Source organism: Lepus europaeus, chromosome 18 (genome assembly GCF_033115175.1).
Source record: "Lepus europaeus isolate LE1 chromosome 18, mLepTim1.pri, whole genome shotgun sequence".
In the NCBI taxonomy this organism is placed as follows: domain Eukaryota; kingdom Metazoa; phylum Chordata; class Mammalia; order Lagomorpha; family Leporidae; genus Lepus; species Lepus europaeus.
Window position 1 is genome coordinate 67100247 of NC_084844.1, and position 17966 is coordinate 67118212.

Sequence of the window (17966 nt, forward strand, 5' to 3'; positions counted from 1 at the left end):
CAGTATGTACAACATACTTTTTATTTCCATGGAATGGATTCAAACACAGACTGAGACTACAGATTTTGCGCTAGAAATCAGCAAATGCTGGGGACAGAGTAGGAAAAAGACAAAGAAATGAGATCTGAACACACAAACCCCTTCACTGGGATCTGTTGACCGCAGCCAGAACCAGGGCCGGGTCACACAGTGGAGACAGGTTCCTGGACAGGAGGAAACGGGCCAGGTCTGGGGGAGGGGGGGTGGATCCGCACTGGGGTGCAGGTTTAGTACCAGGTAAATTGCTCTTGGTATTTACATTAAAAAATCATTTGGCTCAATATCTTAGAAATACACAAGGAAAGAAAAGAAGATTTGATCAATACTTTATGAATCTGTCCTTTGCAATACTGACAGCATCAGAAGTAGGGACAATCGGATTCAAATTTCAGTAGCAGGGAATAAATATCAAAACATCATCACTGGCCCTCAATACAAAACCTCGACCCAGCCCAACCCACCCTCCCTGTCCCTCCCCCAAGTAACCAACCCTCTCCACTGGCTGGTGGCGCGGCTTCACGGCTGCTGTCTCCCATGCACATCCCGAGACTGTCACGTGGACCTCCCACAGGCTGGCACCGCGGGTTTGCACAGCTCGTGAGAGAAGCAGGAGTGAAAAACGCCCAAAGACACTGCGCTGCCAATCTGCCCCCACTTCCGTATGGCACAAGTGTCTTCAAGGATCTGATCTTCCGACAGGAGTGATAAATAACTTTTCAGAAAAAAATCCTTAAAAAGGAGGGGCGTCATTCTGATTATTCCAGATTGGTCATCCTCTGCATGGAGAGCGGTTCACAGATTCAAGAAGTCTGTCAAATACGGGTGCGGGACCAGGAGGAGAGGCCGGGTGCGCGCAGTGGGTGGGCCGCCGTGTGCTGGGGTCAGGCCGGCCATCGGTCCTCCATGGAAAAGCTTCCACGTTGGGCTGTTTTGGTTTATTTTTATTTTTTTTGACAGGCAGAGTGGACAGTGAGAGAGAGAGACAGAGAAAGGTCTTCCTTTCTTGCCGTTGGTTCACCCTCCAATGGCCACCACTGCCGGCGCTCTGCCGATCCGAAACCAGGAGCCAGGTGCTTCCTCCCGGTCTCCCATGCAGGTGCAGGGCCCAAGCACTTGGGCCATCCTCCACTGCACTCCCGGGCCACAGCAGAGAGCTGGCCTGGAAGAGGAGCAACCGGGACAGAATCCGGCGCCCAGACCGGGACTAGAACCCGGTGTGCCGCCGCCGCTAGGTGGAGGATTAGCCTAGTGAGCTGCGGTGCCAGCCCTGTTTTGGTTTAAAAACTCCTGGTGGGGACAGGGAATCCCTGAAGGGAATTCATCTCTTAAAAATATGGAAACGGGGAAGGAGGACGCGAGCCTTTGTCCAAGAGCTTCTACGTAAAAATAAAAATTAAAAAAAAAGAGAGAGAGAAAGAGGAAAATAGCGTCTCTTAACTGGTTGTGAGGGCTCTAGGATGAACGGCAGGAGGCCGACAGTTTTACTGCCGGCTGCCCCGCGCAGTTAGTTGGCCTCCACTCGGCTTCCTCCTGTTGGGGGCTCTTCCGGCTCCGCTCGGAGCTGGAGTCCGAGCCGCCATCAAGGCGGAGATGGCGCTGCCCTCGGCTGCTGTCTGAGGAGGGCAGTTGGTCTGCAGCTGGGCGCTCGCTCACCCTCGGCTTCTGCAGGGCACGGACTTGCTGCTCCGGAAGAGCGCTCTGCCGCTCGAGGTCGTCCCCGTCGTGCTGGTGTGTGTGGCTTCCCTGCGCATGTACTGGATGTGCTCTGTGGCTTTGTCTGGGATTTGGGCCCGGCTCGCCTCCTCTCCTTGGAGTGAGGGGACCGAGTCCCGCACACTGTGGAAGCTGTCTGTGATGGGGTCCCTGCGTTTCCGTTCCAGTGCATTGTGATGAGCCCGTTTGTGGGCCGCAGATTGAAACCTTGGTTGCTCTTCCTCGCTCTCCACCTCGATGTCATCATTATCGCTCTTTTCTCAGGCCCAGGGAGCAGCGGCCACTGCAGTGGTGGCGCGGGAAGGGGGAAGGGTGGAGGGGAGGGGAAGTCACTGACAACAACCAGCCAAGTGCCCCCCCCACTCACTTACACACCCACACACGCGCACACACGCACACAACACGGGCGAGAACCACCTCCTCCCTGCAGCACCGGAACCGAGTAAAAAAATCTTAAGAGACAATAATAAATTATAGTCAATAAATATCTCTTGGATCTTGAACAAAATACACAAAATTTTTGGGAAATCAGAGAAATATAAAAGGTGACCATATATTTGATTAACTTAATGGAATTTTCTTTGGCTGTGTTGTGATAACTTTAATTATGTTTTTGAAGAGTGTTTTTATTTTAGAGGTACAATTGCAACATGTAGGTGAAGTGATCTTTAGGAATAGCTTGAAAGTAATGCAGCATTTGGGAAGTTTATATTGCGTGAGTTGTATGATGATGAAGCACGTTGATGGATAGAATGGAGTTCTGTGAATTCTGTCTCTAGAACTGCTTGAATTTTTCATAATGAAAGATGTTTTAAAACCTATAGAAAATTATATTGCCTACCCATTTTGATTATTTTATGAGATAGAAAACTCACATAAAATATTATGGTTCCTATTATTAGTTTTTCTTATATTGCAGATTTTAAAACATTTTATAATTATATTTCAATATAATTTTTAATCTTATGTTTTTCTATTTTATTGTAGTTATAAAGTATATTCATGTATATTTATAGGGTATAAAGTGATGTGGTTTGTGACTACCATGTAGATTGTTTAAATAAAACTAACTAAACTATTCATCATCTCAAATATTGACATTTCTTGTGGTGAGAACATCTGAGAATTATTCTCTAGTGAAGTTGAAATGAATAGTACTCAATGATTACCTCTATCACCATATTGTATATTAGATCTCAAAAATTAAAATAGCCATCTGAGCTTTGCACCCACAGATTATCATCTTCCTGCTTGCCCCTATTCCCCAACCTCTGATAATTACTATTCTACCATCTACTTCTATGACTTCCATTATTTTAGCTTCCACATATTAGTGAGAACTTGATCATTTGTCTTTTTGTGTATGGTTTGTTTTGGTATAATGTTTTCCAGTTCATCCAAGTTGCCCTCAATGATAGAATCTCTTCCTTTTTTAAAAGGCTAAATGTTATATATATACATACATACACACACCCCCACATACATACACACATTTTCTTTATCTGTTGATGGACACTTAGGATGATTTCATATCTTGGCTATTATGAAAAATGTCAAAATGAATAGGCAGGAATACATTTCTTTCACATACTAATTTAAAATATTTCCAGTAAGACACTTTGAGGCAGTATTGATGAATCAGATAGTGGTTTTAGTTTTAGTATTTTATCTCAACTTTATGATGGCTGTACTAATTTATGTTTCCTCCAAAGGTGTATGGTGGTTATCTTTTTCTCCACATCCTTGCTGACACTGGACTATCCTTTGTCTTTCTGAGAATAGCCACTCTAACAGGTATGAGGTTTTAATTTGCATATCCCTAAAGATTAGTGATGTTGAACATTTTAAGGTTAGCCTTTAGTTTGTCTTCTTTTGAAAAACATCTATTCAAATCCTTCTTTTGAGAACTGTCCATTCAGACCCATTTCTTGAGTTGTTTGAATACTTACATATTTTATATATTAAGCCCTTATCACATATGTGGATTGTCAATATTTCCACCCAGTCTGTAGGTTATCTCTTTGCTCTGTTAATTGCTTTCTTTGCTATACAGAAGCTTTTAGTTTTGATGTAATCTCATTGTCTTTGTTTCTATTGTCTACATTTTGTCAAATCTAAAAAAAAAATATTGCCTAGACCAACACTGCATAGCTTTTCTCTATGTTTGCTTTAGTAGTTTTACAAGTTCATTTAATTTAATCCATTTTGAGTCGATTTTTGTATTTAGTGCAAGATAATGTCCCAGTTCATTGTTGTATAATTGAGTATACAGTTTTCCCAACATCACATATTGAAGAGACCATCCATTCACACTGTATATTCTTGTCATGTTTATCGATGTTCAATTGGTATAGTTGCATGGGCTCTTTTCTTGACCTTCTGTTATATTGCACTGACGAATATGTCTAATTTTATGCCAGTACCATGTTATTTTAATTACTATTGCATATAGTATAGTTTGAAATCAGGTAGTGTGTTGTTCTAGCTTTGTACTTTTTGCCTATGATTCATTTCACTAGACTATTTGTTTTTCTTGTTCCATATTAATTTTAGGATTTTTTCTATATATGAAAAATGATGAGGGTGGGAATGTGGGTCAGAGGGAGGGTGAAAAATCACTATGCTCCTAAATCCATATGTAGGCAACACGTGAAATTTGTTCACCTTATATAAATAAAAATTATTAAAAAAAGAAAGTTGATGTTTGGAAAATTGATGGATATTGTTTAATAGATTAGTTCAAGTAATATTACTTCAGCAATATTCTTGTAATGCATGAACATAGGATATCTTTCCATCTATCTGTGCCCTCTTCAGTTGCTTTTACTAATGCTTATAATTTTGGGGGATAAATCTTTCACTTCCTTGGTTAAATTTATTCCTAATTATTTACTTACCTATTATTTTTTATTTTTTATGCTAATTGCTAAGTGCAGTTGGTCTAAATTCTTTTGTTTGTTTAAGAAAGTTCATCATTTGGTGTAAGAGATGTTGTTGGTTTTGGGGTTTTAACTTTCTAGTATTTAGTTCTATGTAAAATTTGTTTAAATCAAGTTACTTCACATATTCAAGAGGGAAACTTAGTTATTTTAACTACTGATCACTTGCCTTTGGGGGCTACATGGTATAGTGGGTTGTGCCACGGCCTGCAATGCAAGAATCTGTTATGGTTGCTAGTTCCAATCCTGGCTGCCCTGCTTCCAATCCAGCTGCCTGCCAATGCATCTGAAAAAGCAGTGAAAGATTGCCCAAGTACTTGGGACCCATGGATCCAAGAACCATGGAAGACTTGGATGAAGCTCCTGCTTCAGCCTAGCTCAGCCCTGGATGTTGTAGCCATTTGGGTAGTGAGCCAGCAGACTGAAGATTTCTTTCTCTATGTCTCTCTCTCTGTAACTCTGCCTTTTAAATAAATAAACCTTTAAAAAAGTGTTAAAGCTGATTATCATTTTTTCTATCAAGTAATCAAAATCTTAGATTATTTAGTCTATATTTCATTTTGAAATGCTTATTTTTCTTTGCTATTCTGTATTTTCAGAGTTTTCTCTCATCTGTTTTACAATACCATTATCATTTTCTCACCACATGCAGAAGCAGCTTCTCTTGTACTTTTATGGATTTTTAAAAGATTTATTTACTTATTTGAAAGTCAGACCTACAGAGAGGGAAGAAGGGAGGGAGGGAGAGAAAGAGAGAGACAGAGACAGAGATGGAGAGACACACACACACACACAGAGAGAAGTCTTCCATTTGATGATTTACTTCCCATATGACCACAGTAGCCTGAGCTGAACCAATCCAATGCCAGGAGCCTTGAGCTTCTTCCTGGTCTCCCATGTGGGTGCAGGGTCCCAAACACTTGGGACATCTTCCACTGATTTCCTAGGACATAGCAAAGAGCTAGATCAGAAATGGAGCAGTAGGAACTCCAAGCAGTGCCCATATGGGATACTGGCACTTCAGGCAACAGCTTTATCCACTACACCACAGAGCCAGGTCCATACTTTCATTTTCTGATAATAAAAATCCATCTCTAGACCTGCTAATATGAAGAAAAAGGTACCCTAAATACACTTCTAGTGGGAGTGTAAGCTAGTATAACCATTGTGGAAGCCAGTCTAGAGATTCCTCAGAAAATAGATCTACCGTATGATCCACCCATCCCATTTCTGGGAATATACCCAAAGGAAATGTAATAAGCATATGAAAGAATTATCTGTAGCCCCCTGTTTATAACAGCTCAATTCACAATAGCCAAGGTAGGGAATCAACCCAGATTTCCATCACCTGGTGACTCATACATATATACATACTCATCCATAAAAAAGAATGAAATTCTGTCTTTTGCAACAAAATGGGTGCAACTGGAGACGATTATGCTTACTGAAAGAAGCCATGCCCCTGAAGACATGTGCTTTCTCTGATTGGCTGTAGTTAATATATAGAGTACAACAAAACAAAACAAAACACAATGTATGTCCGGCTAAACTGGCACGTAATTATTTGATTGTTGTCTATATCTTGTCTGATGGACTGTGTCTCCTTGTCTCTAGGCCATTGAAACAAATAGGGCAACTATTTTACAACTTCAAAAAGTGTATATAAAAGAGGCTCATGGCATAAGTTTGGCCAAGGAATTCAGAGGCTAGTTGAGATACCCATGTCTCTTATTGGAGGTTCCTGCATTTGGTACCTGGATGTGTCTCATGACTGAAGAACCCTCCTAGAGTAGGCCTTGGGAGTCCACTGGGATGGCTCAAAAATGATATTACTGCCACCCTCCTGAGAGATCTGGATTGTGTTTCTGGCTCCCAGCTTTGGCTTGTGTGCAAGCTGTTGTGGGCATTTTGTAGTGAATCAGTGGGAGTGCTGTCTCTGTCCATTCCTCCCTACCTCCTCTCTGTCACTCTCTCCATCAGTCCCCCTCCCCTTCTCCCTTCTCCATTTCTCTGTCATTCTACCTCTATAATAATTTTAAGATGCTTACTTAGTACATACACACACATACAGCCTTTCTCTCTCTCCCTTCCTCCTTCCCTCCCTCCCTCTCTCTCTCTGTCTCTCTCTCTGTCTCTCTCTCACACACACCCCACAGCCTAAAAGGCCATGCTCGGATTGCTTCAGGGAGAATGGTGTCATCTGGGGAGCACATGTGATGTTGCCAACCATGGAGTCAGGAGCCCTGACAGCATGGAAGGTCAGTTCTCTTTAAGACAGGTTTCTTGTGAAAACTTCCTAGGTCCTATGAGAGCTACATTAATCCCCTTCAATGACAGCCCACAGTGACCTAATTACTTCACACTGGTCTCTGCCTCTTAAAATTTCCTGTTCCTCCCAAAATCGCTGGACTAGGACCAAGCTTCCAACCCAGAAACATTTTTGCAACACACTCAGACTGTATCACACATAGCGCTGTTCCTCCCAACTTTCTAGAATTTGGAAATACTGATGTGTCAGAAACCTGCACCACCACAGATGGCACTGCTTTTTCTTCAGAGGTTACTCAGCAGAGCAGGTGGGTGGACAGGGGAGGGAAGGAAGGGGTAGTATTCTGTTTAAAATGGAGACTTGTAAGGGTTGCAGCTTGAGAGAAAAGTTTTGTGTGAGGTTGGGGGGGCATAAGGCAATTGTGGTCAGAGAGATAAAGAGAGAGAGAAAAAGGCAGTGACTGAGTAGAAGGAATAATTTCTTGTGTTGCTCAGCATGGTGGAGTTTGCTGCAGTTCACAATAATCTTCATTTTGTGAGCAAATTTGACAAGTACCTATTGTCCACATGTACTGATCTATCATACCATAGTCAGTAAATATTGGCAGTTCTAAGGATTCATCTCAGATTGTTTCAAATGTTTAATGACAATGTTGAAGGAACTGATTTGTTCATCACCATTGCATACATGGATGGAAATGGAGTAAATGCAGGCCAAGCCCTAGAACGAAGCCCACCACAGTGTCAGTGCTGCATGGATTTGGATGAATCGATATTGAAGGTTATGCAGCAGTGTTACAGAAGCTTCTTCCAGAAGCCAGGCCTCACAGGGTGTGACAGAGGGAAGGAAGGAAAGGCAGACTTCTCATCCATGTTTTGTACCTTTTACCTCTACTACACCCATGTTGTTTCTCTTGTTGTTAACATGGAATTTCCTTTCAAATAAACTTTGATAACATTAAATACAATAAATATAATAAATTATGTATTGTATAATATAATACATAAAATTATACATGTGCTTATATAAATATAAGCATATATAATGTATAAATATATGCAAATAAAATAAATATAATATTCATGTTATTTTTCTCATGGCCAAAAGGGAGAGAAATTCATAGGTCACATGGTGATGATGGCTCACATCTGCTTGCTGATGTCTGGGGTCTGAGGGAAGAGTTAGTGGCTGGGACTGGATCCACAGTGAGGAGCTGGAGTCATCTGGGGATGGCATCACTCAAGACCAGCAGTGGAGCTTGGATTCAGGCTGAGGGCTACATGAAAATTCCCATGAGACCTAGGTTTCCTACATCAGAGGAGCTTTGGGGTATGCAAAGTGCTGATCTGCTGGTCAAGAGCTCCACAGATGAGTGACACCAGTGACCTGGCAGAGGCTCATGGCATTTCCAGACAGAACTCTGGAAGTCCCACAGAGTGCCTTCCACACCGTGTGACAGTGATGAGCAAACCCAGGAGCAGCTCTGGTTCACAGAGAGGAGAGACACCAATAAACATGTTTAAATCAGCCATGAGCACAGACTCCTTTCTTTTTTCTTTTCTTTAACATTTGTATACTTACAGTAATGCTTCTTCAGTTGTAACTGATTTTTGGCATTTTCTATGTACAATACCATGCCATCCACAAACATGGATATTTTGATTTCTCTTTTATGGTTTTTATGGCCTTTATTTTTTATATTGATTAAGAGTGGTGAAAATGAATGGCCTTGTCTTGTTCTGTATTTTAGAGAAATGCGTTCAAGTTTTCCACATCTAATATGAAATTTGCTGTTAGTCTGTAATCTGTTGCCTTTATCATTTTCAGGGATGTTTCTTGTATATTTCATTTGTTAAGAATTCTTATTATGAAGGGGCGTTGAATCTTATTAAATACTTTCTCTGCATTTCTTTCAGTGGATTGTGCATAGTTTTTGTTCTTCATTCTGTTAGTCTGACTTAGGATGTTTATTGATTTCCAAATGTTGAACCACTCTTTGATCTCTTGGATAATCTCTCTTGAATATGATGTATGATCTTTTTCTAAAAAAAGATTTATTTATTTATTTGAAAATCAGAATTACAGAGAGAAAGAGAGAGAGAGAGAGACAGACAGACAGACAGACAGAGAAAGAGAGAGGTCTTCCATGTGCTGGTCCACTCCCCAATTGACCACAATGGCCAGAGCTGCACCGATCTGAAGCCAGGAGCCAGGAGCTTCCCCTTGGGCAGGTTCAGGTGCCCAAGGCCTGAGCTATCTTCTAATGCTTTCCCAGGCCATAGCACAGAGCTGGATTGAAATTAGAGAAGCTGGGACTCAAACTGGCACCCATATGGGATTCTGGCGCTGCAGCCAGCAGCTTTACTCACTATGCCACAGCACCTACCCCATGGATGATCTTTTATATGTAGTGATGAATTTAGTTTGCTAATATGGTGTTGGGATTTATTGCATCTATGTTCATCAAGAATATTGATCTGTAGTTTGCTTTTTATGTGTGTCTTTGTTTAGATCTGGTATCAGAATAATATTGGCCTCATATAAGGGGTTTGACAGAGTGCCTTTCTTTTCAGTATTTTGGAATAATATTGTATTGGTCCCTCTTTAAATATTTTGTGTATTGTATTGTATTGTAAATATATTGTATATTGTATTGGTCCCTCTTTAAATATTTTGGAGAATTCAGTATTAAAACCTTCAGATCTTGAAACTTCCACTCATGTAAGTTCTTAAATTCTTCCTTCAGTCTCATTGCTTGCCATATGTGTGTTCAGATTTTCTATATCTCCTTATTACAATCTTGGTAGGTCATATATATCCAGGGATTTATCCACTTCTTCAAGGTTGTTAGCATTTAGCTTTTCATAGTGGTTGCTTATGATCCTCTGTATTTGTGTAGTGTCAGTTGTAACATCTTTTATCTCTTATTATTTTAGTTTTTCTTTTTGTCAGTTTGTCTAAAGGTTTGTCTATTTTATTTCTTTTTTTAAAAAAATACCTTTTCATTTTGTTGCTATTTTATTTTTGTTACAGTTTCATTAATTTCTGCTCTGATGTCATATCTTACTTCCTGGTAATTTTGGGTTTGGTTTGTCGTTGTTCTCTAAGTCCTTGACTTCCATCATTACATTGTTTATTTGACATTCTTTTGTTTTTCTGGTATAAGCTCTATTGCTATAAACTGTGTTCTTAACATTGCTTTCTCTATATTCCACAGATTTCGATATGTTGTATTTGCATTCTCATTTCTTTCAAGACACTTCCTGATTTCCTGTTTTATTTCTTCAATTGGCTAGTGTTCAGTAGCTTGCAATTTAATTTTTATGTTTATAAAATTTCTGCTGCTTTTGTAATTTTAGTCCTTTGTTTTCTGAAGAGATAAATGTATAATTTCATTTTTTAAAAGATTTTGTTTATTTGACAGGTAGCATTAGAGAGAGAAGAGACAGAGAGAAAGACCTTATCCATTGGCTCACTCACCAAATACCCAAATCGGCCAGAGCTAGGCCTACCCACAGCCAGGAGCCAAGAGCTTCTTCTGGTCTCCAGTGCAGCTGCAGGAACCTAAGCACTTCAGTTATTTTCCACTGCTTTCCCAGCTTGTAAGCAGGGAACTGGATTGGAAGAGGATCAGTGGGACCATGAACTGGCGCCATAGGCACAGACTTAGTCTACAGTGCCACTGCTCCAGCCCCTATAATTTTCATTTTTATTCGACATTGCATTAACAATATTTACCTCACTAAAAACAAGCTGCGAAGTCATAGTAATAAGCTGTAGAGATGCATTGGAATTTATTTAATGTGGTTGCCTCTACGGAATGTCTGTTTTTCCTTTGCCTCAGTTTTTGGTTATTATGATATATAATGCTGAAATCAATATTCTTTCCTATAAATGTATGGCATAGCAGGTCAAACTGCCAGCTGCAATGCGGGCATCCCATGTTGGTGCTGGTTAGCATCCTTGCTGCTCCACTCCCAATCCAGATTTCTGCTAATGGCTTAAGAAAAGCAGAGGAAGATGGCCCAAGTGCTTGGGCCCCTGTCACTCACTTGGGACATTGGATTAAACTCCTGGCTTTGCACTGGCCCAGGCTTGACTTGTAGCAGCCCTTTTGGGAGTGAACTGGCAGAACTAAATCTCACTGTACTGCTTGTAATTCTGGCTTTCGAATGAACAAATTTTTAAAAGAAAAATAAAAACCACATGCAAATTGTACATGTTTATAAGGCAGTATGTAATGGGCAAACAAAATCCTTAATGCCAAGTCATTGGAAGGAATGTTTCTCCTATCAATTTTGCTGTCTTTTTATCTTGCCTGTGGATTCTGTTTAAACTTTGTATAGTCAAGGTCATCAGTCATTTCCTCTCTTCTGAGCTAAAGCCTGAAATACCTTCTGACAGGATCGCGTCAATTGTGTGAGACCCTTTAGGGCTCAGTTCCACAGCCCAGGCCGCCCGCCCACAGGACTTTCTGGTCCATGAGGCTACGCGGCCCTAGGAGCCCCTGACAGGCTGCTCTGGTGAGATCCAGGACCTCAGACCTGGGGACTGGCCCACGTGGCCGAGGTCATGAGGGAGGTGCCCCCTCAGGGAGCCGGTCCTCGTGCAGTTGGGGGCAGTTGCGCAGGAGAGAGCTCCAAGGCAGATGACCCAGGACCTCGCGGGATATCCCCTACTTGTTCAGCGAGGTGGAGCTGGTCCAGGTCCGTGCACCTTTGAGCTCCTGTCAGCTGGTTGGCTCTGTCCCATGTACATTAGCGCCAACTGTCAAGCGCCCCCCATCGTCCACTTTTATATCGTCCAATGAGGTTAGCCAAGTGGCAGGTCTGGAGGGGGTGGTGGGGGTGGGAGCGTGGGGGCCCAACGACACTCAGACGGTTACAGTTGGGGCTGATTGACCGGGTACAAGGTCGCAGTTAGCGGTTGGATGGATGATAGGGTGTGCGGCTTGCTTTTGTAAAATAATGCTTACTGTAATTCATTTTCTTTATTTAGAAGTTATAGTGATTAATATACAGATACTAATGTATATAATCACATATACTAAGATATGTTAAATATAAGTAACAAATATACAATATATAAATGTTAGTATTTATGTCAGAATATTAGAATATTATTTTTCTAATATTATAAATATTAGAAACCCACAGAGGCAGAACCTGCAGCTATGGAGAGTTGACTGTATTGTTCAAAACCTGTAGCCCTCATCAAACAGGTAAGCTTAAGTCATTCATTCCTTCTACCACAAACACCATTTAGCTCTAAGTGTTTGATAGAAACTAGTGAGTGTGTATTGCACTGTATGAGAAACAAGCCCACCTGAGCCCTCCCAAAGGATGGACTCAGAAGCATGAAGGAAGTAGAAGGCAAGGTGTTTATTGATACTTGGTAATTTTTTAAAAAAGATTTCCTTATTGATTTATTTGAGGGTCAAAGTTAGAGAGAAGGAGACAGAGAAAGGTCCTCCATCTGCTGGTTGTTTCCCCAAATGGCTGCAATGGCCAGAGCTGGGCCAATCTGTAGCTAGGTGCCAGGAGGTTCTGGATCTCCAATGTGGGTGCAGGGACCCGAACACTTGGACCATCATCCACTGCTTTCCCAGGTGCCTTAGAAAGGAACTGGATCAGAAGTGGAACAACTGGGACTCGAACCAGAGCCCATATAGAAAGCCAGGGTGCAGATTAACCGACTGTGCTACAGTGCTGGCCCTGTGTGAACCAGCACACAGAAGATCTCTTTCTCTATATGTCTCCCTCTCCAGCTCTGTAACTGTGCCTTGAAATAAGTAAGTCTTTAAAAAGGGTGCAAGGAGAGAAGAAGAATGGAATGAGCATGATGCCCATGCTCTTGGGGTGCAGAGTGAAGAGTTTCAACACATGTTTAGGAATAGAAGTAGTTTTTTTTTTTTTACTGTTTTTGTTCTGGCTCCAATCTGTTAGCTGAACTGCTTTTTTCTTTCTCCAAGAATATAAATATATTAAGGGCATCTTCAAAATTTATCAGTTTCTAGACATAAGACAAAAGAAGAATTTTACGCTAGCATTCTCCTACTTATTCCTCCTGACATAAAAGGCAGAGACAAGGAAAAACAATGAGTCCACTTAGAAGAGTTCGGCACATGCTCACGCTGACTTGCCCCAAATGGTAGAGTTAGAAATGTGCCAGGGGATTCCAATTCAATCCCATCAAGGTGACATGTACCAATGCCATCTCACTAGTCAAAGTGATCAATTTCAGTTCACCATTGATCATACTAATAGGACTAAGAGTCAAAGGGATCACATAAACAAGACTAGTGTCTGCTAATACTAACTGATAGAATAAAAAAGGGAGATAATGATCCATCATGGGAAGTGGGATACACAGCAGACTCATAGAATGGCAGATGTCCTAAACAGCACTCTGGCCTCAGAATCAGCCCTTAATGCATTTGGATCTGGCTGAAGAGCCCATGAGAGTATTTTAGGCATGGAAAGCCAAGACACTCTGGAAAAAAAAAAAAAAACACCTAAATGAAAGATCTCTGCGAGTGAGATCCCAGTAGAAAGAACAGGCCAATGAAGAAGGAGGTACCTTTCTCTGAAGGGGGGAATGAACTTCCACTTTGACTATGACCTTGTCTAAATAAGATCTATGTCCGCAAACTCAAAAGGCTTCCATAGCCTTGGCAACTTATGACAAGAGCCTAGGGAGATTACTGACACCATAAACAGGAGTGTCAGTTTGTTAAGTCAACAACAGGAGTCACTGTGCACCTACTCCTCATGTAGGATCTCTGTCCTTAATGTGTTGTTCAATGTGAATTAATGCTATAACTAATACTCAAATAGTATTTTACACTTTTTGTTTCTGTGTGGGTGCAAACTGTTGAAATCTTTACTTAATATACACTAAATTGATCTTCTGTATATAAAGATAATTGAAAATGAATCTTGATGTGAATGGAATGGGAGAGGGAGCGGGAGATGGGAGGGTTGTGGGTGGGAGGGAAGTTATGGGGGGGGAAAAGCCATTGTAATCCAAAAGCTGTACTTTGGAAATTTATATTTACTAAATAAAAGTAAAAAAAAAAGAAAGAAAAGAGTATGCCTGACAGGACAGGTGGGCATCCCAGTAGAGCACTGAGAGCCCAGTCTGCTTTAGATTAGGGTTTTTCCCGGTCATTTGCAACAAGATGGAGGAATCTGGAGAAGATTTAGGATATAACATTCCAGGTCTGGGGCTTTTCCATGTCCCTGGGAAGTCTCCAGATTCCCACCTTGCTGTCCAGCCCCACAGGGCTGCCCTTCAAGACTGATGCCATCTTACCTGGTGCATATGTGTACTGCCTCCAGGGTAACTTCAGAACCCAGAGTGACGTCAGCCAGCTCCAGACACCTGTATTGGCACCCAAGTCTCTGAGCCCCAAGGGTAATTCAAATGATTTTCCCTCTGGTGAACATCTTTGGAATGAATGGAAGTGGTTAGCTCCTCATTAAGAGTGAGGTTCCTGTTGTTAGGGCAAGGGCAGGTTCAGTGACAAGGTCATAGTGATTGGTGTTAGCTAAGAGCTGCTTGGGTGTTTATGCACCAAGCTTGCTTGTAGGGGACTGGAGGATCCAGTAGCCCAAGAACAAAAATATTAAATATGTGTGTTTTAGATTACATGTTTTTTTTTTGACAGGCAGAGTTAGACAGTGAGAGACAGAGAGAAAGGTCTTCCTTTTTCTGTTGGTTCACCCCCCAAACTGGCTGCTATGGCTGGTGCATTGTGGCCAGTGCACTTCTCCTGGTCTCCCATGCAGGTGCAGGGCTCAAGCACCTGGGCCATCCTCCACTGTACTCCAGGGCCACAGTAGAGAGCTGGACTGGAAGAGGAGCAACTGAGACAGAATCCGGTGCCCTGACTGGACTAGAACCCGGTGTTCTGGTGCTGCAGGCGGAAGATTAGCCTAGTGAGCCATGGCACTGGCAGATTATATGTTTTTAAAGTATTTTCTAAATTTTTAAAATTTATATAAATGGAACAAATTTTGTGTATTTCATACACACAGTTTAAGAACATAATGCCATTTCCCAAAGGAAGCCTTGATGCTTATGACACCATGCTTGCCAGCAGGGTATGGGAAGGCCCAGTAGACAGTGGTTAAGTGTCTCTGTGTTGTGTATATTATTAATTTCTTTGTATTTGTACACTTATAAACTTGTGTATTTGGGAGTCATAGGTTTATTTCTGTTTGTATTATTTTTGATATGTCTTTGTATATATAAGTAAATATATTGATATATGTTGTGTGTAAGTAGACATTTCTGCAAATAATGACAGTAACATTTCTTCCCTCTTAGAATGTCGAAGTCTCCCAGATGTGAAATTACAGCTATATAGGTAAAGGAAATTTATTTATATTTTATAGACATATCTGAGTATTTATGCAGTTAAATATATGTCTAAGGATTCACTCAATATTTTCTTACATTTCCCTGTGTGGATATAGGTAAGTATTTGTCCAAGATTGTAATTTTTGCTATGGACATAATAGAAGCTTTAACCTCCCATTGGTGAACCCCAGCCCTACTGAGGTTGTAGGGACTTTTGGCTGACTGCAGCCTTGGCCTTGTGCATGGGTAGTTTTTGTCCATAGCTTCCTCCAGTGGTTAGGACATATCTCAATCCAACAGTGGGAGAGCTTACATTAGTCACACCTCATGCATCATTTTGGGAAGGCCCAACCCTTGGCCTCTGACCCAGTGATGTTGTCTGTCATGCCCCCAGAAGGTCTGGAATTCTAGGTGTATGTAAGTGTGTCAGTATCTATGAAACAGTTGTGGAGAAATCTGGGGATTCCCTACAGATCAGGTTGAGGAGAAAAGCAGAAATGTTTTCATACTCAGTTTACAGATCATAAAAGCTACCTTGTATTTTGTAGCTTTTTGGAGATAACTTTTGTACATATGTTGTTAGACCTGTGACTATTTTTGTGTGGTCCAGTAAATGGCATTTGGTAACATTTAAATTTCAGTTGTTCTCTGCAGGTGTAAAGCACATCAGGAGGCACTGGCACACTAACAGTGTCTTTGCTTCTTTGGGTCTCCATCTGCTGTGACGCATGCACAGAATACTCACTGCTCCCCATCTCCTTTGGGAATTGGGAATTCAGGACCTGAAATCTGTGACTACTGATGAGCAGCGATTCCTCTGGCGTCCAGCAGGGGGCAGAAGACAAAAAGTCAACAACTGTGAGCGTCCTTCACAATGGGAAAGCGGCCTGGAGGTGGTGCCCAAAAGCCCCTTGGCTGTGCTGTTCCTGCAGCACGTGGGTCCCTCCTGAAGAGCACACCCTTGGTTCCTTTCCTTGCAACCTGAGGCTCCTGACTGTGGCGCTGATGCCTGAGGAGGGAAATAGCAGCAGAGATGCTCTCGTTTTCCAGGATGTTCTCAGGCGGGTGATTCTTCACTATCTCACTTCGTATTTTAGCCAAATTTACTATACAAAAGTATCTATCAATGAAGGGTATAATGGGTGGACATCAGGTCAGGCTACGAAGTTGTTATGGAATCAGGATTGTTTCAGGGAAAAATCCTGACAGACTCCAAGGGCCTTTCATCCTGTGTAGCCTTCAGTGAATGGGGCCTTTCCCTAGCTCTGTAAAGTCTCCAAACACCCACTCTCCACTGGCACCCGGGCTGAGTTGTCCTTTAGCCATCTGAGCTCATGTGTACATGCACTGCTGCCATGGTCACCTCAGAACACAGAATGAGGGAATGTTCTCCAGGGAGGGGCCCAGCTGCAGCCACCCCTGTGGCACCTGAGAACCTGAACACTTGATAGGTTATTGAGAGGATGCATTTTCCTTCCAGTGGACAGTTTTGGGAAGAGTAGCCAGTTCCACACTGAGAGTGACAAACCTGTTGACAGTTGACTCAGTGATGTGGACCTGGTGATTGGTGTCTGCCAGGGTCCCTTGTGTCTGGCAGCAGAGGGACTCTCTGGGTGTTTATGCCTCCATGATCTCTATCAGGTGAGTGGTGGGCCCAGTATTGCCTGACATAAAGATTACTGTGTGTGTGTATGTGTGATGAGTGTGATATTGTGTGTGTTTCTGCTTTTCATGTGTATTTAGTATATGTGTATAGTTTCTTGTTATAAACTCATATATTTAGGAATTGTAAGTTTATTTCTAGCTATATTATTATATAATGTGTATACATATTTTGTGTGTATTCATTTCTAGAAATTATGGTAGTAAAATAAATTCCTTCCTCCTAGGATGTTGAAGCATCCTGGACCCAAGGATATATCCATGCAAGTAAAGTGCCAACTTTCTCTATATCTAGACTCATATGAGTGTTTATGCAGTTATGTGTGTACCTTAGAGGTTCCTTCAAATTTTCTGTCCATTTACACAAATGCACATAACTAAGTATTACCATAAGAGGGTTGTTTTCACTAGGGACAACATACAGGTTTTTTTTTTCAAGCAGTTACTTATTTTATTTGCAAGGCAGTGGGAGTGAGAGAGAAAAAAAGACAGAGAAAAATGGAAAGCCAGTGAGAGAAAGTGAGAGAGAGAGACCATCTGCTGGTACACTCCCCACATTGCTCCAGCAGCCAGGCCAAGGCCAGGAGCCAGGAGCTTCATCTGGGTCTCCCATATGGATGCAGGGACCATCTTCTTGGACCATCTTCTACTTTCCCAGGCACATTAGCAGGGAACTGGTTTGGAAGTGGAACAGCTGGGACTCAAATCAGCACCCATGTGATATGCAGGCATTGCAGGCAGCAGCTTAGCCCACTGTATCACAACGCTGGCCCCACCATACAGGTTGTGACCTGTTATTGATGATCCAGGAGACATCTGGAAACCTCAGAAAGGACCTGGACTGAACAAGGCTCTGGTTCCTAACCTGTCCTGGCCTTGTACATGGGCAGCACAGTCCCCAACCACCTCCTTTAGCTGCACTAACACTCTTAACTCTCAAGTGCTGGGACCAAATTAGACTCCCTGCTTGTGCATCTACC

The 17966-nt window shown here is 41.9% G+C and overlaps 1 pseudogene; it reads right to left on the bottom strand.

Moving 5' to 3' along the window:
• Positions 1–1491: 1491 nt before the first annotated feature.
• LOC133746938 (protein max-like) lies at positions 1492–10082 on the bottom strand (annotated as a pseudogene).
• Between the last annotated feature and the right edge of the window lie 7884 nt (positions 10083–17966).